This window comes from Chionomys nivalis, chromosome 3, assembly GCF_950005125.1.
Source record: "Chionomys nivalis chromosome 3, mChiNiv1.1, whole genome shotgun sequence".
Lineage (NCBI taxonomy): Eukaryota > Metazoa > Chordata > Mammalia > Rodentia > Cricetidae > Chionomys > Chionomys nivalis.
Genome location: NC_080088.1, coordinates 42,019,855 through 42,044,166, shown reverse-complemented (window position 1 = coordinate 42,044,166; position 24,312 = coordinate 42,019,855). Strand labels below are relative to the sequence as shown.

The window sequence follows — 24,312 nt, the reverse complement described above, 5'->3', positions numbered from 1 at the left end:
GATCCCCACACAGTTGCAGTATTATTAATGTCCCAGGACAAGGAAGATGCCCTGTCATAAAGAATATGAATAAGGCAGAAGCAGAGGCTTAGCCAGGCATGAGATGGGAGAGGAAGTAAAGCTCCCAAACTGGAAGAATTCACTGTAGTACCAAAATGAGAGTCGTATCAAATTTCAGTAAGGGAAATTTCACAGTTAATACCATGAGCTCATATTGTATTATTTTCTAATTAAAAACAGTATTATTTGACTATTTGGGAAAAGTTTTTTTTACAGTAAGCTATTTTATTTATTTTAACTTTACTATGTTTTTAATTGAAACAGATTTATATAACTTCCCCTCACCCTTTTCTCCCTCCCAACTACATTCCCTCAAAGTTCTCGATATCCCCCACTCTCAAGGTGAGAGCTTCTTTTTATTTACTGTCCCTCACATATGCATCTACCTATGTGTACATACATATGTATATGTATATGTGTATATGTATGCACATACAGGTGTATATGTATGCACATGCACATATATATTTATTTACCTGTCAGATAGAGAGAAACATTTCATACATATATACATACATACAACATACTTAGTTGTAGAGAGCTGCCATGGTAATATACAGCAGGTGACAATTTGGGTTAAGCAAACTGACCCCTCAGGTGTATGATTCCCTGGTGGAGAGTCCCACCTGGCAGAGCTGTGGGGTCACTGGCTGTGGAAACCAGTTGCTCCTGTCTGTAATTTATCTCATGAGTCACTTCCTTTCTTCCCTAAGAACTTTATTTCTTCCCTAATAATAGCTTCGGGTATATTTCTACTGCTTGTGTGTTTATCTCTTGTATGTATCATCCACTGGGTACACATATAACTGGATAGCCAGAAGATGATTTTCTGCTTACGTTTTGAAATTTTGATGAACAGAAATAAAACTAGGCTGTTTTACTTTACTCATAGTGACATAGTGTTCTCAGTCACAAAGTCAGTCTTTCACACAGACACGCTAACTTTAGACTTCCGAGCAGGCAGGTTGCCCCCAGGAGACAGGGTCATCTTCCCAGGTGTTGCTGTGCTGATTCAAAGCCAGAGCTTGAAACAACTTTAGTCTGCACACAGTCCCAGTCTCCGGCTGGAGGTCCAGCTAACTAATTGCTATTGTTAAGACTTGATTTTCACTGTAATTTCCTGTCTGGGAATCCTTACCAACTTAGAGCTACATGCATGGGTCATTGTGACATTCCTAGCCTGAGAGAAGCTATGTGACTTACAACTGTCCAGAGTTTTTCCTGGCGGGAGGCAGAGAAAGACGTGGCAAAGCAGCAGAAGCCACGATGGAATGTCAAAAAAATGTTAGGCAGCAGTGAGAGATGGAGGGGGGTAGAGGAAGAACGGAGAACTAGGCAGAGAGCAGCAGGAGGAGAACTGGACAGAGAAGAAATGGACTGGGAAGAGCTGTAAGCAGTAGATCTTATGTAGGGCTAATTAGGAAACTGTAAAAAACTATGCAGCAATGTGGAGACACAGAGATGTTTAGAGACAATGTAAGATGAAGCAAAAGAGATGTTACCATCAGAAAGTGTCTGTGTTTCTTTATTTACCTGTCAGATAGAGAGAAACATTTCTAATTATCCTCAGATAAAAAGATTTCCTAAACCCTCTAGCCTGTGGTCTTTTTTTCAACCGCCCCGGAGCAGATCATGGGAGCCTCCACTGATTCATGATACTGAGTCAGTTTTTTGGTGTTAGTGTTTAGTTTCAAAGCTGACAATTCTGCACTGGATAATCAATGAGGGGCCTCATCCCTGGGAGAGGCTAATTCTCCTCCTTCCACAGTCAGGTGTTGCCAGTAGTTCCTTGTCAAGACGTAGGGAGTAGGAAGAATCCGTGAGTGTGGGAGCTTCTGAGTGAATGAATGCATGCTGTTGACATGGTCATGCCAAGGACCCCAGGGTTTCAGGCTCATGAAGAAATGAGCAACCCACCCTTCCACTGCCTCCTGCCAGAGTGAGGCTTTGAAAGAAATAGCTAAGCTTTCCTTTCTGGTCCCTGTGTAGATGGTGACAGTGTGTGCAGGAAATAACCACCATAGGTTATTCCCCCTGGAGACTGCTCCCTACAGAGACTATTCCTGAAAGATCAGCTATACCTCTCTCTGATCCAGCTGAGGAACCACAAACCCTGCCTTCTTGTTTATCTGCGTATAATGACCCTACTTCCTTGTTCAGCTGTATAAAACAATACTGCCTCCCTGTCATTCTAGATAAAAACCACTCTGAGCTACTTGGGTGCAATGGTTTCTTCATCAGAGTCCAGTCCACCCAATCTCAATTTCACTGTTTGTCTCAGTGTCCATTTGTCTGTCTTTTCTTCCTTCCCTCACAGTCCTAGATGTTTCCATCCCGGGAAACCATGTATGGACCAGACTTCTAATAGTAGAACCCATAAAATGGAGAAAGTTGTTCTGAATGACAAGCATTAAAACATGATGGATATCTATCACTTACAATACAAAAACAAGATGCAATATATTAGTTGACATAGAGAAGAAAAACATCATTGAAATTCTGCCGATTTCATTGTGGGTAAAAGTTTCTTCTTAAACCACAATCATAGGAAGTAGATAGTCTTCCCTATTTCAGCTTCTTTTGTTGTGGGAGTGATTTCTTTCAAATCTGTTGTTTTCATTGGTTAATTAATAAAGAAACTGCATAGGCCCATTTGATAGGCCAACCCTTAGGTGGGTGGAGTAAACAGAACAGAATGCTGGGAGAAAGAAGCCGAGTCAGGCAGTCGCCATGATTCTTCTGCCGGACACAGACGCAGATTAAGATCCTCCCTGGTAAGCCACCAGCTCATGGTGCTACACAAAATATTAGAAATGGGTTAGATCAGTATATAAGAGCTAGCCAATAAGAGGCTGGAACTAATGGGCCAGGCAGTGTTCAAAAGAATACAGTTTCCGTGTAATTATTTCGGGTAAAGCAAGCTGGGTGGTAGAACGCAGCCCACCGCTCCGTATTCAACAGAATGGTGCCCAACGTGGGGCTCGAACCCACGACCCTGAGATTAAGAGTCTCATGCTCTACTGACTGAGCTAGCCAGGCGGGTGGCCGGTTGCCAGGAACTTAGCCCGCTGCTCTTATTACAACATTTTGTTCCCTATTTTCCTTTAAAAATAAAATAAGGACATAATGATAAGTGTTTTTCAAACAGCCTGAATACAAAATTTTTCTACAGTTTTAGAGTTTTCTTCTTCTTGTTACATTTACTCTCTGTCTAGCGACGCTTCCCTGTACCAAGCATTACCCAAGCATTTAACTTAGATTTTATGGTCAACAATCCATTCCTTGTCAAATATATATGTATTTTAATAAAAAATATATTTTATATATTCTTTAATAAATCACAAAACAGAAGAAAGATTAGACAATCATCAAGTTTATCTACATTTATATTGACCCTTGATTAGCATACAAACTCACTAGAAGGAGCAGATTTGTCTGCATGCCAGACAAGAGATAGTTGCTGATATCACATTAAAGTGATAGCAGCATTATCCAGTGTGGTTGACCAAAAATGGAGGCTGATAGCTAATTTGGAGGTCAGTGAGTGCAAATCTACTGTCTATGGCATAAAAATTTCTTAGAATAACTTACAGTAGAAAGTTTAAATCTTCCCGATTCATGCCTATCAATAGAGTTTATGCTCGCCTACTCTACCCACAAATCTCTCCCAATGTAAATAACAAGAAGACTTCTCTGCCCCAGTTCCATGTGCCAACTCACTGAGTGATAAGCACCACTGAGTTTCTCTTGTCTTCTCTAGGAGCTATGAGAAGGTTACTAAGCTATGTTATATGCAGCTCCCGACTCCCAGCCTGGATCCTACATTAGATCCTTCTCCTGTTTTGCTCACAATAACCCATAGAGGCCAAGATCACCAAAGAAGCGGTGTGGATATTACTCTGACACTCAGTTCTTTGTCATTCTAAACTTCAACACTCCAGCCACTAGCCATGGAGTCAGGCTGATGAGACTTCCCTGTTCCTTTCCTGTAGGCTTTGCTGGTGTTGAGTTCTACAGATAAACACTTTACATGTGCTAGGAATGTTATCTATGACCTCACTGACATTAATACATCTTTAATTTCACATTCCTTACCATCCAGGCTGAAGGATGGGGTAAAGCATGCTCCTGTACTCCAGAGGTACACACACCAGGATGCAGGCTAAGCTTGAATTTTAGGTACCCTTATTTGCTCCACCTTTTAGACCTGTTGTAATCTCTTTTTTCAGGTTGCTTTTATTTATTCTTCTTTTATATGCTACACCCTGACCACAGTTTTCCCAGTTTTTCTCTTCCCTCCCCTCCCCCACCACATCCATTCCTCCTCTGCTACCCTTCAGAACAGGGCAGACCTCCCAGGGACATCAACCAAGCATGGCATATCTAGTTGCAATAAGACTAGGCGTCTCCCCTCGTATTAAGGCTGACAAGGCAACCCAATAGGGGGAAAGGATCCCAAAAGCAGATGAAAGATTCAGAGACAGCCCCAGTTCCCACAGTTAGGAGTCCCACCAAGCTACATAACCATAACATATATGCAGAAGACCTGTCAGACCCCACAGGCTCCCTAATTGCCAATTCAGTCTCTGTGAGTCCCTCTGAGGCTAGATTAATTGGTTCTGTGGGTTTTCTTGTAATGTTCTTGAGCCCTCTGGCTCCTATAATCCTTCCCTCAACCTCTTACGCAGGATTTCCCAAGCTCTGCTTAATGTTTGGCTGTGTGTCTCTTCATCTGCTTCTATCAGTTACTGGATGATGCCTCTCTGATCAAAATTATGCTAGTCTCTGGTCAGCAAAGTAAAATTAGGAATAATTTCGTTCATTTTTTTGTTCATTTCCTTGTTTTGTTTTGCTGGTCACGTTTGATTCTATCCTAGATCTCTGGGCTATCCAGCTTCTGGTCCTGGCCCTTCAGGCAGTGCTAGGGGTGGGTTCCCTCTCATGCTTTTGGCTCAAACTGGAACAGACATTGGTTCGCTTCTCCCACAAGTTCTGTGTCAAGTTTACCCCAGTACATCTTGCAAGCAAGACAAATTATAGATTGAAGGTTTTGTGGCTGGATTGGTGTCTTAGTACCTTCACTGGAAGCCTTGCTGTGTTTACAGAAGATGCCCAGTTCAAGCCATATCCCCTAATACTGGGAGTCTTAGCTATAGTTATCTCCTTGATTCCTGGGAGTTTCCATTGCATCAGGTTTCCACGTAGACCCTGAGATGAGTCCTGTGCACACACGTTTTACTTTTCTCTCTCAATACTCTCTCCTACAATCCTCTCCACACCTGATCCTTCCTGTTCCTGTCCCTACCTGCCCCCAGTCCACCAATGATCCCATTCTAGTTCCGTGCCCAGAGAATTTCATGCATCCCCCTTGAGCCCTCTGTGTTACTTAGTGTCTCTCAATTTGTGGGTTGTAGCATAGTTCTCCTTTACTTCATAGCTAATACCCACTTATGAGTGAGTACATACCATGTTTGTCTTTCTGGATCTGAGTCACCTCACTCAGGAGGTTTTTTTTTTTGTTTCTTTCAGTTTCATCTGTTTGCATGCACATTTCATGATAATACTTTTAACAGCTGAGTAATGCTCAATTGTGTAAATGTTCCACATTTTCTTTATCCATTCTTCTGTTGAGAAACATCTAGGTTGTTTCCAGTTTCTGGCTACTAGGAAGCTGCTATAAACATACTTAAGCAGATGTCCTTGCTGTAGGATGGTGTGTCCTTTGGGTATATGCCCAGGGGTGGTATAGCTGGGTCTTGCAGGAAATCTATCCACAATTTTCTCAGAAACAGTCATATTGATTTCCACAGTGGCTGTGCAAATCTACACCCTACCAGCAATGGAGGAGTGCTCTCCTTGCTCTGCAGCCTAGCCAACACGCGCTGTCACTTATGTTATTGATCTTATTCTGACAGGTATAAGATGGAATCTCAAAGTAGCTTTGATTTGCATTCCCTGCTGGCTAAGGAGGTTGAACATTTCTTTAAGTGTTTCTTGGCCATTTAAGATTTCTCTGTTGATAATTCTGTTTAGATCTGAACTCTATCTTTTTTATAGTTTTATCACTTACTTATTAAACAAATTTTATTCAATTAGTGGAAGATGTTATATTATTACTAAAAAAATGAAGAGGTGGAATTGGGATAGTGGGGAGGTAGGGGGAATCTGGGTAGAGTTGGGATGGTGGGGAGGAAAGGAGGATCTGCGCAGAAATGAGATGGTGGTGAATAGGGAGGATGTGGGAAGAGATAGGATGGTGGGGAGGAAGGGAGGATCTGGGCAGTGATGGGAGGTAGGGAGGTAGGGAGGTTCTGAGCAGAGTTGGGATGGTGGGGAGGAAGGGAGGATCTGGGCAGAGATGAGTGAGGGAAAATCGTGATCAGAATACATTGCTTGAAAATAATTTTATTTTCAGTAAAAGTGAATATTTTAAAAATGAAAAACAAAATTTATCACCTAAAAAAGAAAAAGAAAACTGAACAGAAACATTGCTAGTGAATGGAACCCTGCTTACACGGGTCTATAATAATTAAAACATTTTAGATTTTTGCATAAGTATAGGAAATGAGATTCATGAAGCAGAATTTAGGAGCTAGATTTATACAAATGTATATATTTATATTTATAGATTATTTTTGATAATTTTAAATAATCATATGTATAGATTTATATTTATGTATATATAATATTTATATGCTATAATATTTCCACACATAATAACATTGGATTTTTCAGGGTATTGCATACAAACAGCAAATGCTTATTAAATTGTAAAAAAGTAAGTCAAATATTCTTGGGGAGAACATTTTTTTTCAAAAGAGGTGTAACTTTTTACTGATGTTTTTTTCTTTTTTTTTAACTGAAAATAGTATTCCATTGTTGTTATTGAGCTATACATATTTCTCACTCCTCGCTGTGCGATGGTGGCGCACGCCTTTAATCCCAGCACTCGGGAGGCAGAGGCAGGCGGATCTCTGTGAGTTCAAGACCAGCCTGGTCTACAGAGCTAGTTCCAGGACAGGCTCCAAAGCCACAGAGAAACCCTGTCTCGAAAAACAAAAAAACAAACAAAAAAAAAGTAGCAACATATTTCTCACTCCTCTTCCTTCCCCTGCCTCCCCTTCTACCATCTCTCATGCCCCCTACGCTCCCAATTTACTCAGGAGATTTTGTTTTTCCTTCCTATGTAGATCCATGTATGTCTCTCTTAGGGTGCTCAAATGGATGAATCTAAAAAAAAAAAAAGCATACTGAGTGAGGTAACCCTGACCCAGAAAGATAAATGTACTCTATCTTTTATTAAGTTTATTTGTTTCTCTGTCAGATGTGGAGTTGGGGAAAATCTTTTTCTATCCTGTAGGATCCATTTTGTCCTATTGAAAATATTCTTTGCCTTATAGAAGCTTCTCCAGTTTCCAAAGGTCCCATTCATTAATTGTCAATTAATGCATGCACTATTTGTGTTCTATTTTGGAAGCTTTCTCCTGTCCCAGTGTGTTCAAGGCTATTTCTCACTTTCTTTTTATCAGGTTCAGTGTATCTGGTTTTGTGTTGAGGTCTTTGATCCACTTGGATTTGAGTTTTGTGTAGGATAATAGATATGGATCTATTTGCATTCTTCTACATGCTTACTTTCCACTTCCTTTAGTATAGGCTTTCTTGCTGTAGGGTGCTAAAGATAAACACTTTACATGTACTAAGTATGTGAGTCACAGCCTCAGTTACTGTAATATATCTTGATTTCACAACATTTAACATCCAGGTTGATGGGGTGAAGCATGCTCCTTTACTCCAGAGTACACCCAGGAGGATGCAAGCTAAGCTTAAGTTTTAGGTGTCCTCATTTGCTCCACCTCTTTAGACCGCTTGTACTCTTTAAAAATTCTAGAGTGAAGACTATGGTCAACCATTGCAATGAGACTTTAAAACTTGAAAGGGAGTCAAAGAAAACAAGAGTTGTGCAGTAGACAAAGTGGTAGAGGGAGATTATTCAGGGAGTACTGCAGTAGAGGAAAAGGAACGTGGTGTAGAGCTGAGCTCAACTACAAAAATCAGGGATGAATTCTTGCTCAGTTATGGCAGTAAGAATGTGACTCAAGGTAGTCAGAATGTTCTGTTATTATCTAACGGAAAAGAAGGAAAAGAGATCTATGTATTGAGGATGGAGGGTGGTGTTTGTCTTGAGTTAGTGGGAACCTTGATACAACTGGAAACTAGTGCACAAGGACAAGGTCTACAAGGGTCTCAGAGGGTTAAGTGTAGACTTTGGTCAAAGATCAAGCCTTTGTCACCAGCAAACCTCAAAAGCAGTTAGTGTTCTCTCAGAAATTGACTTAATCAGATGTATTTTACTTAGGCGAACTACAGAACTCGTTCACAAAGAAGCTATCAATGAAGAACATCGATACACATATCAACACTTTGTCCATTCTGAATCCTCGTTAACATAGCTAAAGTCAACAGCAGAAAATCAAAGCAATGTCTATAAACATGAAAATTTCAAAATTCTTTGTTTGGGACAAGTTCTTACATTCTGTAAAAGGAAGAAAAAAATTATTTAACTGAGTCAGGTGTAGCAATATTAAGACACATCCGAAAACAAAAGGTCATTTTATACACAGATCTGCTATCCAAGGCAGGAAAGAAGAGGGGTATTTTCATTAAAGATGCAGCTTCATTGTCTCACTAATCCCTTAGGCTTCAAATTTAATGAACATTAAGATTGCTCCCATATCAGTAAAATGCATAGATAAAATATTTTAAAACTATATGATTAATAGGATAACCAATCCCTCTAATACCTAAAAGCAATATTTTCAGCAAGTACAAACATTTTTTTGTTTGGTTTGGTTTAATTGCTTGAGAATTTTGCCATATGTGAAAGGCAAATCTCAGAATGCTGAGGTACATAAACCTCAACTATGACATGACATGTTTGCAGGTGGGTTGTGCCGATCTTCAAGGGAATAATTGGGTTAATGGCACACAGCAGAAAATTAATGGCAGCTGGAAAACCAGTGACTCAACACTGCGGTAGTTCTGCTCATAGGGCAGTTGTGTCTCCAAACAGAACAATTTCAGGAGACAATTTCTCTTTGGTTTGTCACAACTGTATGAAGAGCATTGATGACATCTAACAGACGTTAGGGATACAGTACCTAATATTTCATAGGCATCCTCCTTCCTCAACAAAGATGTAATTATCCCAAAGTAGCAACAGTTTGGAGTCTAAGACGTCTGTTGTGAAACTATTCTGGAGAGGATAGGAAGCAGGAATACAGAAAATGTTACTACAAATGAACTGCACCAACCACAGCTGCCCTTGGCAAATTGAAAGATGAGTGTTTTCAAAAGGATTGTAACTACAAAGAAAGCCAGTAGATGATAAACACTTCACACTTCTAGATTTCCTTTGGTAATGTTTTCTTAATTCTAAAGACTTCACACGTTATCTTCTGATGTGTTTGCCACTTCCTTCCACAACTGCTCTTGCTTCCACCCTACCACCAATTCACGAGACCACATAAGAGTAACCTAAGGTATTACTCAGAACCTTTTAAGGTAAGGAAACCACTATTGCTATCTGAGGATAATCCGAGGTGGTTGTGGTCAAGCTCATCATGGAGAGAGGTAGCTTGTCTGATGAAGGAACTGTTGATCAAGTTTTAAGAAGTCACAATCACCAAACATAGTTTGAGATATTAAGTAAAGACTCTGAAATGATGACATCATAATAAATGTCTTTCCATATACAGTTCCTCCTTCTCTCATATATCTATCACTAGCTCCTTATAATCAGGACATACACACTGCCTATAATCATGTTTTCTATGTCATGCCACTTCACAGAAAAATGGGAAATAAGGTAAAACAAGTGCAAATGTCCTGTTCTACATCAGTTAGAGTAAATGTCAGCATGCCTCAGTACCTCCAGATGATTGCATCTCCTAGAGAGCCCCAACGAAAATCATGCCTATAAATATTTACTCCTGGTACACAGATGAGCCAAGACCATACCACTATGGCAAACCCTTCTTACCACTGAAGCCAGCACTTTTGAGGGTGATGATGACTCTGGCTTCTGTATTACAAAGATAGAGTATAATCTTCATCTGAAATGCCTTGCTGTAACTGTCGCTCCCCACATTGTATCATTTTCCATTATACCATACTAGATCCAACTCAAATAGAATTATGCTCACTTACTACCTTTCTCTACTACACAACAATATAGTCAATGCCTCAAAAGAGATAGTCCAAGACTATCATCTTCTTCTCTGCTTCCCAGATGATGCTTAAATACATTCAAGGACCCTTGTTCTCAATACCTCATAGAATTTTTAATAATCACTTTGTCATCTTCATTTGCAGGACTTGCTTTCAAACTCTGACTCTAATGATGGTTACAATGACAGCAGTAACAGTGTAAAGCTGAGTCCGAGAAACGGAGAGTGTTTCTTGAAATTCCACAGCTAGTAACTGCAGTATAGACTAACCACTTTTGAACCAAACACCTAGTTAAGAGAATCAGCCTGAGGAGATAAAGTGCTAAGCTTTCTTTCAAAACTATTCCTCTTCAATGGCAAGACATTGAACCTGAATTCAACTACCATGTTAATTCATCTATTTGAGTGTATGAGTCTTTAATCCCAATTCCCACCAGCACCTTCAATCCTATACGCACCTTTTCTATATTCCAAAGTTGATAGTGACTTAAGTTCAATCTAAATATTCCTGTTTTTCTCCACTACCAGTCTGCATACCAATCCCCAGACATTACCGTCACAAGATATCCCTGCTGTTCACATAAGCAAATACAGAACCATCTTGTCCTTTCAGCCCACAATGCATAATACAGACTTACTAAGAAGGGATATGTTTCTTAATGGTTCATTCAAGGGCTTTATCACATAAGCAAGTAAGAATATGGAAGTAATTAAAACAATGGTCTGAGGAATTAGACTGTTAGCATTCATAACACATTTCTTCTACTATATAGCTTTGGAAAACTGGAGCTTTCTTAGTACTCCAATACTTAAAGTTGTAATAAGCTTAGGTATTCTCATCAGATACATGAAGAAAATATAATATGTGTGTAGATAGATAGATAGATAGATAGATAGATAGATAGATAGATAGATAGATGATAGATAGATAGATAGATAGATAGATAGATAGATAGATAGATGTATACATGTCAAGAGAGAGAGGGAAGAGGGAAAGATATTACTCAACCAAGAAAGAATTAATTCTTGTCATTTGGAGAAAAATGGATAGTACCACAAGGCATTATTTTAAGTGAAATAAGTTAGAAACATAAAAAGAAGTACAAAATTGTTCCTCTCATTTAGGAAAGTTAAAAAAAGTAGCTGAGTGCAGAATGTTGGTTGTTCGGAGTTAAGTGCTGGACACAGTGGATTGTGCCTATAGTCCCAACTACTTAGGCAATTGATGTTACTGATCACTTAAGCCTGAGAGTGAGGTCAGCCTGGAGAAAAGAAGAAAAGCATCATTCAGAAAATTAAAATAAAATATTAAAATGAAAATGGGCAATGGTGTTACAAAGAGTGGGCTGCTTTCTAAAATATAAGAGACCATGCCCCAGTGTGGTGGTATCTTAAAGGCTATTGGCTAAAAGAGCTGAAGGAGCTCCTGAAGCAGAATGGTAAAGAGGTAGGTGTGGAAATGGATCAGTGCACACTGTATACATGGAAGAAATATTACACTGAACTCTATTAGTACATGCGGGTAATATATAGTAACCAAAAGGGAAAAGGGGTTTTTGAAACCAACTTATTGAAGGACGATGAGGGTTTTATTTTTCAGAAAATGCACATAGAGCTGTGTATTTCTCGTTGAAAATATCACATAAGTGTTAGCTTGTGATATGTGTGATATTGTATGATAGTAACTAACTTAACCTCCAAACCCACTAGAAAAACAAAGCTTTTTATTTAACAGTTTTACTGTTTTTTATAGTTTCATCTATGAGTACTGTATCTAAACCATTTCTACCCCCTTCCTTCCTCTTGAAATTCTCTCATATCTCATATCCCTCATGACTTTTTTCTCTTTTTGTTTTATTTTATTTTTTATTTTATTACTTTAAGAAAATAACAACCCCCTCATTCCACTCCCTCCCCACACCCTGTCAGCCCTCCCCCTCCAATTCTAAGAGGACAAGGCACCCTGCCCTGGGGAAAGTCCAAGGCCCTCCCTACTACATCTAGATTGAACAAGGTATACATCCAAAAAGAATAGGATCTCAAAAAGCCAGTATATGCAGTAGAGACAAATCCCAGTGCTGCTGTCAGTGGTCCCTCAGACCCAACTGTCAACCACAATCAGAGGGACTAGATTGATTCCATGCTCCTTCACTCCCAGTTCATTTGGAGTTGGTGAGCTCCCATTAGCTCAGGCAAACAGTCTCAGTTAGTTAACCCCTCATGGTCTTGACCTCCTTACTCATATTCTCACTCCCTCCACTCTTCAAGTGGACCTTGGGAGCTCAGTCCAGTGCTTTGATGTGGTTCTCTGCCTCTGTTTCCATCTGTTGTTGGATGAAGGTTTTATGGTGATATTTAAGATGACCATCAGTCTGACTACAGGGCAAGGCCAGTTCAAGCACCCTCTCCTCTAACGCTTAGGGGTCATCCTTGTGGATTTCTGGGAATTTTTCTAGGGCCAGGTTTCATGCTAACCCCATAATGGCTCCCTCAATCAAGATATCTCTTTCCTTGCTCTCATATCTCCCCTTCCTTTATCTTGACTATCCCATTCCCTCAAGTTCTCCTCAACCCTCCCCTTCTACCCCCACCTCCATGCTCGAGTGATATTGCTGAGTCCTGAGGTGGGTTTATTCCTAATTTTCTGAGAAATTACCATAGTGATTTCCAAAGTGGTTGCACAAGTTTGCATTCCCACCAGCAATGGATGAGTGTTCTGTTTCTATTATATGGAGCACTTTGAGGAGTATAGGTATTAACTCTTCTTGAAAGTTCTGGTAGAATTCTGCACTAAAATCATCCAGCCGTGGGCTGTTTTGTTGAGAGGTTTTTGATGATAGCTTCTGTTTTCTTATGACTTATAGGTCTATTTAACTTGCTCACCTGGTCTTGATTTAATTTTGGTATATAGTGTCTATCTAAAAATATGTCCATTTTTTATGTATTTTCCAATTTTGTGGAGTACAGATTTTTGTAGTAAGACCTGATGATTCTCTGAATTTCTTTAGTGTCTGTTGTTTTATCCCCTTTTTCATTTCTGATCTTGTTAATTTGCGTGTTTTCTCTCTGCCTTTTGATTAGTTTGGATATGTGTTTTTCAATCTTGTTGATTTTCTGAAAGAACCAGCTCTTTGATTCATGGATTCTTTGCATTTTTTTCTGTGTGTGTTTCTATTTTGTTGATTTCAGCCCTCAATTTGATTATTTCCTGTCTTCTACTCCTCCTGGGTGAGTCGGCTTCTTTTTTCTCTAGAGCTTTTAGGTGTGCTGTTAAGTCACTAATGTGAGCTTTCTCCATTTTCTTTATGTGGACACTTAGTGCTATGAACTTTCCTCTTAGCACTGCTTTCATAGTGTTCCATAGGTTTGGATATGCTGTGCCTTCATTTTCATTGAATTCAAGGAAGACTTTAATTTCTTTCTTTATTTCTTCCTTGACCCAGGAGTGGTTCAGTAGTTGACCGTTCAGTTTCCATGAGTTTGTAGGCTTTCTGGGAGTAGTATTGTTGTTAAATTCTAACTTTACTCTATGGTGATCCCATAAGACACGGGGGGTGGAGTTGCTCCAATTTTTTGTATCTGTGGAGGTTTGCTTTGTTACCGAATATGTGATCAATTTTAGAGAAGGTTCCATGAGGTGCTGAGAAGAAGGTATATTCTTTCCTGATTGAGTGGAATGTTCTATAGATGTCTGTTAAGTCCATTTGATTCATTACATCTGTTAATTCTCTTCTTTCTCTGCTAAGTTTCTGTCCGGTTGACCTGTCCATTTGGGAGACATGGGTGTTAAAATCTCCTACTATTAGTGTGTGGGGTTTGATGTGTGATTTAAGTTTTAATAATGTTTCTTTTACATATGTGGGTGCTCTTGTATTAGAGGCATAGATATTCAGGATTGAGACTTCATTTTGATGAGTTGTTCCTATTGTGAGTACAAGGTGTCCTTCTCGTCTCTTCTGATTGATTTAACTTTGAAATCAATTTTTTTAGAAATTAGCATGCCACACCCGCTTGTTTCTTAGGTCCATTTGATTGGAAAACCTTTTTCCATTCATTTACTCTGAGGTTGTGTCTGTCTTTGAGGCTGAGGTGTGTTTCTTGTAAACTGAAGAAGGATGGATCCTGTTTTCATATCCATTCTCTTAGCCTGTGTCTTTTTATAGGTGAATTGTGTCCATTGATATTAAGCGATATTAATGACCAGTGGTTGTTAACTCCAGTTATTTTTTGGTAGCAGTGTTTGTGTGTTTTATTCTTTGGGTTCTGCTGGTTTGGGGTTATCATATGTCTATGTTATTGTGAGTGTAGTTAGCTTCCTTAGGTTGAGATTTTTCTTCCAATACTTTCTGTAAGACTGGGTTTGTGGATATGTATTGTCTAAATCTTTTTTTCTCATGGAATATCTTGTTTTCTCCATTGATGGTGATTGAAAGCTTGGCTAGATATAGTAGTCTGGGCTTGCATCCATGTTTTTTTAGTGTCTTCAGCATATCTGTCCAGGACCTCCTGGCTTTAGTGGTTTCCATTGAGAAGTCATGTGTAATTCTGTTAGATTTACCTTTATATGTTACTTGACCTTCTTCCTTTCCAGCTCTTAATATTCTTTCTTTGTTCTGTATACTTTGTTTTGATTATTATATGATGAGGGGATTTTTTTTATCCAGTCTATGTGGTCTTCTGTAAGCTTCTTGTACCTTCATAGGGATATCCTTCTTTAGGTTGGGAAAGTTTTCTTCTATAATTTTGTTGAATATGTTTTCTGTGCCTTTGAGCTGGAGTTCTTCTCCTTCTTCTACTGCTAATTATTCTTAGATTTGGTCTTTTCAAGGTGTCCCAGATTTCCTGAATGTTCTATGCTAAGAATTTTTAGATTTAATTTTTTCTTTAATCAATGAGTCTATTTCCTCTATAGTATCTTCAGCACCTGAGACTCTTTCTTCTATCCCTTGTATTCTGTTGGTTATACTTGTCTCTGTAGTTCCTGTTCATTTACCCAGATTTTCCATATCTAGAATTCCCTCAGTTTGTGTTTTCTTTATTACCTCCATTTCAGTCTTCAAGTCTTAAACTGTTTCCCTCACCTGTTTGATTGTTTTTTCTTAGTTTTCTTGAGTTTCTTTGAGGAATTTATTAATTTCTTCCAACGTTTTGTTTGTCTTCTCTTCCAATTCTTTAAGGTAGTTTTTCATTTCCTCTTTTAAGGTCTCCATCATTTTCATAAAGTTACATTTAAAGTTATTTTCTTCTACTTCTTCTGGGTTAGGATGATCAAGTCTTCCTTTTGTGTGTCTTCTGGGTTCTGATTTTACCATGTTGCTTTTTAGGGTGTTGGAGGAATTCTTCCATTGGTGCCTACCCTTCTCTTTCTTCAAATGTGGCCAGCAGAGTCTTGGCATCTTGGTCCAATCCTTGCTGTGGTTGTTTCTTAGGTTCCCTCAGTATTGGAATACTTCCTGCTGACTGGCTCCCAGGAGCAATTTGTGTTCCAGGGTTCCACTGAGCTGGCAGGTGAACAGGCAGACTTCTTTTTCTTTAATTATTATTATGTGTGTGGGAGATTACATGAGTGTGTGTGTGTGTGTGTGCGTGCGCACACACATGTGCTTGTGCTTGTGCATGTGTGTATCCCATAAGTGGTCCTTATATGTATACCACCTAAAATTCAACAAACCTACCAGGGGCTTGTTCTTGGAGAAAACTGACTCTCCCTCTTCTGGCAGTTATTGATTGCTGGAGATTTTTTCAGGCGAGAAAGACATTGTACAATTTCCACCATCTATGCTGGCATGTCTGATGATGGTATTGTTATGCAGATATTGTTTGGGTAAATGCATTGTTGTGGTTTAATGGGTGCAGCTTCTCTGTCATATCTAGAAAACACATTATAGCAGCAGGATCTCTGATTCTCTGACTCTTACAGTCTCCCTTCCCCTTCTTCTACAATGTTACCTGAGCATTAGGTATAAATATTGTGTAGAAGTTAACAACTGGGACTAGGCACTCCACAGTCACTTTGCTATGCATTTTTACTAGATGTAAATTTCTATAATAGTCTTGATCTACTGAAAAAGAGTTTGATCTACTGAAAAAGAGTGTCTCTTTGATGAAGAGTAAGAGCTACACTTATCTGTGGGTATAAGAATAAATATTAAAGACACAATTAGTACTTATAGTAGTTTAGGAAAATAGTGCTAATAGTAGTAATAGGTTTTCCTGTGTCTGTGAACTCTTTGGCCCGAAGTAGTTGGCTAGGTTTACAATACTGAGCAGGAATTTCCTTTTGTTGAGTGAGCAGCAAGTCCCACTATACATTTTTGGTTACCTCCAAAATATATGTGACATTCTTGCCCCCTTAGAGATATCCTGTCATGCTAGTCATGGTCTGGTTCACAGAGTTTACAGCTAGGTAGGACTATTGATTGCCTTTTTCCACGGACAGCTTCCATAGCACCTTCTGATACTGTAAGAATTAGCTCTCAGGGAAGAGACTCAGTTCCAGCTCAAATTCCTCCATGTCCTGTGCCTAAAGTGTATAATATGTTAAGTAATAATGTCTTACTTTAAAATTATGGGAGGCAACCAAGAGCAAGCGTAATAGCTTATATAGTTTGGGGGAGTCTCTCTGATACCCATAATCAATAACTCAAATGGGAATTTGATGTTGGAGGTTCTTCTATATATGTATCGCTTTTATTGGTTGATGAATAAAGCTGCATCTAGTCAGTGGCTTAACAGTGTAAAGTCAGGTTGGAAATCTGAACAGATATGTAGAAAGAAGGTAGGCAGAGTCAGGGAGATGACATGTAACTGCCACAGGAGAAAGATGAGAGCAGCCACTTGGAACCTTACTGGTAGGGCACGAGCCTAGTGGTAAAATATAAAATAATAGAGATTGGTTGATTTAAGATATAAGAGCTATATAGCAATACACTTAAGTTATTGGCCAAGCAGTGTTTTAAATAATACAGTTTCTGGCTTGTTGTTTTGGTTCTGGGAAGTAAGAAACAAACAGGCAGCCTCCACCAAAATGGATTTCCCTTGTCTTGGATGGAAATTTTTGTTAGATAGACTATGTCTGATGGATGTTAATTGCTGCTTGGTTCACAATAGCTAGGAAATGGAAACAACTTAAATGTCAACCTTCAGTTGATGAATGGGTAATGAAAATGTTGTGTATCTATACAATAGAATTCCACTCTTTTACTAAGAAAAAGGGACTTATGACATTTGCCAGAAATTAGATGGAACTGGAAAATAGTATACAAACTGAAGCAACACAGATTCAGAGACACAAATACACAATGTTGTTATCTCTTAATTGTGGATCCTAACCCTAAATGTTTAGACTTAAATACATAATCTAAAATAACTACAGAAGCCAGAAACATAGAAAAGGACCATTGAAAAGGATGGAAGATGGAGCTCTAGAGTGGTGATTAGTCGAACACAGGTTCTATGATGGGGAAGTGAAAGGGGGGCTTTAGCTCACGAATAAGAAGTGGGGTAATATAAAGGACTAAGGGATGACAGATAAAGAACACTAAGGATATCTGAAAAAGCCATAGAGAAATACATGCTTACATAAAATACAGATATAATGTATATATGCATGTGTATATGTATATATTGATTTTTAAGCTTTTATATTGCTGTAAGAAGTCCCACAGCCAGTAGCAACCCGCCCATTAGGGTGTGGCTTCTTATACTATTTATGCCAATGTAGATCTTGCATCCGGCCTCTTTTCTGGTTGTGGTATTCGGTTTCTCATGTCCGTTCCAGCAGAGAATTCTGATTTGTGAGTCTACCCCTAAATAAATAAACATTCATTTCTCAATTCTGATCTGCTTTGGGATGTCTTTTAAGTGTTCTTCTTCATTTGGTACCCACATGGACTCAGACTCCATGCCTACTAAGTGGACAGCCTAAAGGCCTAACTGGTCCATGGCCCAGGCCCAGACAGTCTCCCAACCCTACCTATTTGGCTTGTTTTTACCTAAGCAGTGTTTTGTACAACCTCCGCCACAGTGGAGCTTACTGCATGTGATAACTGGGAAATTTCCCAAGCGCTTGCATGATTGCTGTGTTCCCTGGCAAGGTTCCCTGGTGCAGTTCCCTTGCCTTGTGGCGACTTGTGCAGCTTCCGTTTTCTGCTCCCTGCCCACGAGTTCTGGGTTTCTTGCTCCATGTATGGAATTGATTTAATCGCTTTTAATTTGTCAAGCAAAGCATATTTCTCAGTATTTAACCAGTACCAAGGCAGGAAACTAAAGCTGCTGAGAAACTAGAGTGGCTCAAACCATTCCTGTTGCCATCGTGATTCTGCAACCATGACATCTGCTGGACAGTAAAGATTATTACACCTGAAACAGTTTACTGGATCACGTAACAGGTAATTAATAAATAAATATGGCAGATTACGTTAATATTGAAACTTTTAGTAACTTTTGCTAATACTATGCATTGTATTATGCAAGGCTTATATGGTTATGGTATGGTAATAGTTCAATTTATTGGATATTGGGACTCCATTTTTTTCTTCATATTCTCTCATTAAGAAAGAATGTAGCACTTTTAAGAATGATACAGTCTTTACAGATTAAAAATGAACAGCTAGTTGATAGGATTAATACCATCAAAAATCAAAAGTTACCCTAAAAAATAAATTCTTTAAAAAAGGAAAACATTAATTTGACAGACACAATTGAATCCATTTCTAAGGGTACTAAGAAGTTATTTGAAAGAATTCGTACTGTTGAATTTGACAATCAAAGTTTGTTAAAAAGTTATGATATGTTAGAAGATAGAGTATATCTCCAGGATGGCAATCTGTACACTATTCATGTAATGTCCAAGGATGAGATGTTATCTTTAAAGGAGAAACTTCAGACCATGGAATCATATGTGCAGAATGAGGACCAGAGGCTAGGTGCCTCAATGAAATCACTAGAAATATTCAGGCTAGGAGATTCAGGCTTTACAAAAGACAATAGTAAAAAGATTTGAAATAATTGAAGAAATTATTGGAGCTGATGAACAGGGAAAGAAGGCCCAAGGACAGGATTAAACATCTCCAATATATGTCAGAGATGACTTATCCAGGGTTTTAGCTTCCTACCCTGTAATCTCCTCTGACAAAGCATCAAGTTCTAAAAGTCCAAGAGGATCCAAACAAGGTAGATGGATACATATAGGAATAAATGATCTAAAAGAAAATAAGCAAGCTGTTGTAACTTATGGCTTGAATTCTGCATTTGTTAGGGAGATGATAAAGACATGGTCTTCTAGCAGCAAAGCAATGCCACATGACTAGATTCAGTTAGTTTCATAAGTCCTGGATGATGGGCTTCAATTAATGTTTAGAATTTATTTCAGAAAGAAGCAACAATTTGGGAACAACAGGGAAAAATAAAAGGCCTTGAGACTTCAGAAGATCAAATTCTTGGTGAAGGCCCTTATAATGACCCACAGGTTCAAGCTCTTTACAATGAACAAATCTTGTCCCTATGCAACAAAGCATCCTTAAATGCTTGGGACAGAATTCAAGAACTAAAAAAACGAATTGAATCTTATACCAGTGTTAAACAGGGCCAAAGAGAACACTTTACTGACACTTTACAAAGATTAACTAAGGTTATACAGATAGGAGTAACAGACCCAGATGCTACACAAGTTCTTAATGAATCTCTGGCTTTTGAAAATGCCAACTTAAAATGCACAAAGATGGTTGGGCCTTTTAAAGGTCAGATAGGCACCTATGGATGAATGAATTCTGCATACAATGAAGACTGAGACATTTAACTAATTCCAGAAAGCCCACAAACACATGGAAATTAAACAATGCTCACCTGAATCATCAATGGGTAAAAAAAGAAATAAAGGAAAAAATTAAAGGCTTCCTAAAATTCAATGAAATGACCACACATCTCAAATTTACGGGACACAATGAAAGCAGTGTTAAGAGGAAAGTTCATAATTAAATGCCTACATAAAGAAGCTGGGAAAATTCCACATTAGTGAATTAACAGAACATTTGAAAACTTTAGAACAAAAAGAAGCAAACTCACCTAAGAAAACTAGATGGTAGGAAATAACAAATTGAGAGCTGAAATCAAAAAAATAGAAACAAAGAAAACAATGCAAAGAATCAATGAGAAAAAAATTGGTTCTTCAAGAAAAATCAACAAAATAGACAAACCTTTATCCAAACTAACCAAAAGGCAGAGAGAGAATATCCAAATAAACAAAATCACAAATGAAAATGAGGACTTAACAACAGACATGGAGGAAATACAGAGAATCATCAGGTCATATTTTGAAAACCTGTACTTCACAAAATTGGAAAAGTTAAAGGAAATGGACAACTTTCTTTTTTTTTTTAAATATTTATTTATTATGTATACAATATTCTGTCTGTGTGTATGCCTGAAGGCCAGAAGAGGGTGCCAGACCTCTTTACAGATGGTTGTGAGCCACCATGTGGTTGCTGGGAATTGAACTCAGGACCTTTGGAAGAGCAGGCAATGCTCTTAACCACTGAGCCATCTCTCCAGCCCCCGACAACTTTCTTGATAAATAGAACTTACCAAAATTAATTCAAGACCAGATAAGCAAATTAAACAGACCTATAACTGCTGAAGAAATAGAAACAGTCTCAAAAGTCTCCCAACTAAAAAAAGCCCAGGTCAGGATTCTACAAGACCTTCAAAGAAGAACTAATACCAATACTCCTCAAATTATTCCACACAATAGAAACAGAAGGAACATTGCCACACTCTTTTTATGAGGCTATAATTACCCTGATACGAAACCACAGAAAGACATTGCTAAGAAGAAGAATTACAGATCAATCTCATTCCTGAACACTGATGCTGAATAAAATACTGGCAAATCTAATCCAAGAACACATCAGAACCATCATCCACCATGATCAAGTCAGCTTCATCTCAGAGATGCAGGGATGGTTCAACATATGAAAATCTGTTAATGTAATCCACCATATAAACAAACTGGAAAACAAAAACCAAATGATCATCTCATTAGATGCCGAAAAAGCTTTCAACAAAATGCAACATTCCTTAATGATAAAGGTCTTGGAGAGAGTAGGGATACACAGAACATACCTAAGCATAATAAAGGCAATATACAGCAAGCTTACAGCCAACATCAAACCAAATGGAGAGAAACTCACAGCGATTCCACTGAAATCAGGAACAAGTCAAGGTTGCTCACTCTCTCCATATCTATTCAATATAGTCCTTGAGGTCCTAGCTAGAGCAATAAAACAACAAAAGAAGATCAAGGGTATACAAATTTGAAGAAAAGAAATGAAACTCTCACTGTTCACTGATGATATGATAATTTACATAAGCGATCCCAAAAATTCTACCAAGGAACTTCTACAACTCAGAAACACGTTCAGTAATGTAGCAGGATACAAGATTAACTCAAAAAAATCAGTAGTCCTCCTATACATAGATGATAAAAGGGCTGGGGAAGAAATCAGAGAAACAACACCCTTCACAATAGCCACCAATAGCACAAAATATCTCAGAGTAACTCTAACCTAACAAGTAGAAGACTTACATGACAAGAATTTTTAATCTTTGAAGAAAGAAATTGAAGAAGACACCAGAAAGTGGAAAGAACTCCCATGATCTTGGGTAGGCAGAATCAACATAGTAAAAATGGCAGTCTTACCAAAAGCAATCTACAGATTCAATGTAATGCCCATTAAAATAATTATTTAAACTTAAAATTTTTTAAGGCCCTAGCCCAATAGAACTGGGGCCCAGCATGAGGCTGCTAAACTCTTGCCTGGCTCACTAATTTGCAATTCTTTTAAAAGGGTGAGAAATTCTAGTAAAGGATTGTGTTGCCATCCTTAGTTCAGAATTATTTTTTCTATGTAAATCACCTGCTGTAGGAAACCCTACCACCAGTAGCCTTAAGTTACCAGCCCACTTGGGTGTGGCCTCTTATACTATTTATGCCGATATAAAGCGCACATCCGGCCTCTTTCCCAGCTGCAGGATTCGACTGCTGTTCCCCTTTCCAGCAGATGATTGTGATCTGTGAGTCTACCCCTAAATAAATAACTCTCTGTTATACTCAATTCTGAGCTAGTGTGGGATTTCTTTTAAGCATCCTTCTTCAATCACCATACTTGGTTTTGTAATCAAGCATTCTCTACATTTGCACAAAGTCCTTAAGTTACCAGAGTGGTTCCCATTCTTACAGATTTTGATACATTTTAACTATTTCAACTCAAAGATGTTTAGTTTAGTTTTACCAGGAGCTACAGTTACCAGGTAAACTTGGAGACATTTAGTTAATGAAAGAAATGGCCATTTTCCACCGCATGGTTCTTTTATAAATTTCTTTTTTTAAATTTATTTTTATTATTTATTTATTTATTAAAGATTTTTTGCCTCCTCTCCGCCTCCCATTTCCCTCCCCCTCCCTCATCAGCCCTACAAGCAATCAGGGTTCCCTACCCTGTGGGAAGTCCAAGAACCACCCACCTCCATCCAGGTCTAGTAAGGTGAGCATCCAAACTGCCTAGGCTCCCACAAAGCCAGTACGTGCAGTAGGATCAAAAACCCATTGCCATTGTTCTTCAGTTCTCAGTAGTCCTCATTGTCCGCTATGTTCAGTGAGTCCGGTTATATCCCATACTTTTTCAGACCCAGGCCAGCTGGCCTTGGTGAGTTCCTGATAGAACATCCCCATTGTCTCAGTGTGTGGGTGCACCCCTCGCAGTCCTGAGTTTCTTGCTCGTGCTCTCTCTCCTTCTGCTCCTGATTTGGACCTTGAGATTTCAGTCCGGTGCTCCAATGTGGGTCTCTGTCTCTGTCTCCTTTCATCGCCTGATGAAGGTTAATATTCAGGAGGATGCCTATATGTTTTTCTTTGGGTTTACCATCTTATTTAGCTTCTCTAGGATCACGAATTATAGGCTCAATGTCCTTTATTTATGGCTAGAAACCAAATATGAGTGAGTACATCCCATGTTCCTCTTTTTGGGTCTGGCTTACCTCACACAGGACAGTGTTTTCTATTTCCATCCATTTGCATGCAAAATTCAAGAAGTCATTGTTTTTTACTGCTGAGTAGTACTCTAATATGTATATATTCCACACTTTCTTCATCCATTCTTCCATTGAATGGCATCTAGGTTGTTTCCAGGTTCTGGCTATTACAAACAATGCTGCTATGAACATAGTTGAGCATATACTTTTGTTGTATGATAGGGCATCTCTTGGGTATATTCCCAAGAGTGGTATTGCTGGGTCCAGGGGTAGGTTGATCCCGAATTTCCTGAGAAACTGCCACACTGCTTTCCAAAGTGGTTGCACAAGTTTGCATTCCCACCAGCAATGGATGAGTGTACCCCTTTCTCCAAAACCTCTCCAGCAAAGGCTATCATTGGTGTTTTTTATTTTAGCCATTCTGACAGGTGTAAGATGATATCTTTAAGTTGTCTTGATTTGCATTTGCCTGATCGCTAAGGAAGTTGAGCATGATCTTAAGTGTCTTTTGGCCATTTGAACTTCTTCTGTTGAGAATTCTCTGTTCAGCTCAGTGCCCCATTTTATAATTGGGTTGATTAACCTTTTACGGTCTAATTTCTTGAGTTCTTTATATATTTTGGAGATCAGACCTTTGTCAGTTGCGGGGTTGGTGAAGATCTTCTCCCAGTCAGTTGGTTGCCTTTTTATCTTAGTGACAGTGTCCTTTGCTTTCCAGAAGCTTCTCAGTCTCAGTAGGTCCCATTTATTCAATGATGCCCTTAATGTCTGTGCTGCTGGGGTTATACGTAGGAAGTGGTCTCCTGTGCCCATGTGTTGTAAAGTGCTTCCCACTTTCTCTTCTATCAGGTCCAGTGTGTTCAGACTGATATTAAGGTCTTTAATCCATTTGGACTTGAGTTTTGTGCATGGTGATAGATATGGATCTATTTTCATTCTTCTACAGATTGACAACAAGTTCTGCCAGCACCATTTGTTGAAGATGCTCTCTTTTTTC

At 38.8% G+C, this 24,312-nt stretch overlaps 1 non-coding gene across 1 annotated transcript; it reads right to left on the bottom strand.

Annotated features, from left to right (window-relative positions):
- Positions 1–3,026: 3,026 nt before the first annotated feature.
- Positions 3,027–3,099, bottom strand: Trnak-cuu (transfer RNA lysine (anticodon CUU)). The gene has a single exon. It is a non-coding gene; the product is annotated as a tRNA-Lys (tRNA).
- Positions 3,100–24,312: the final 21,213 nt, after the last annotated feature.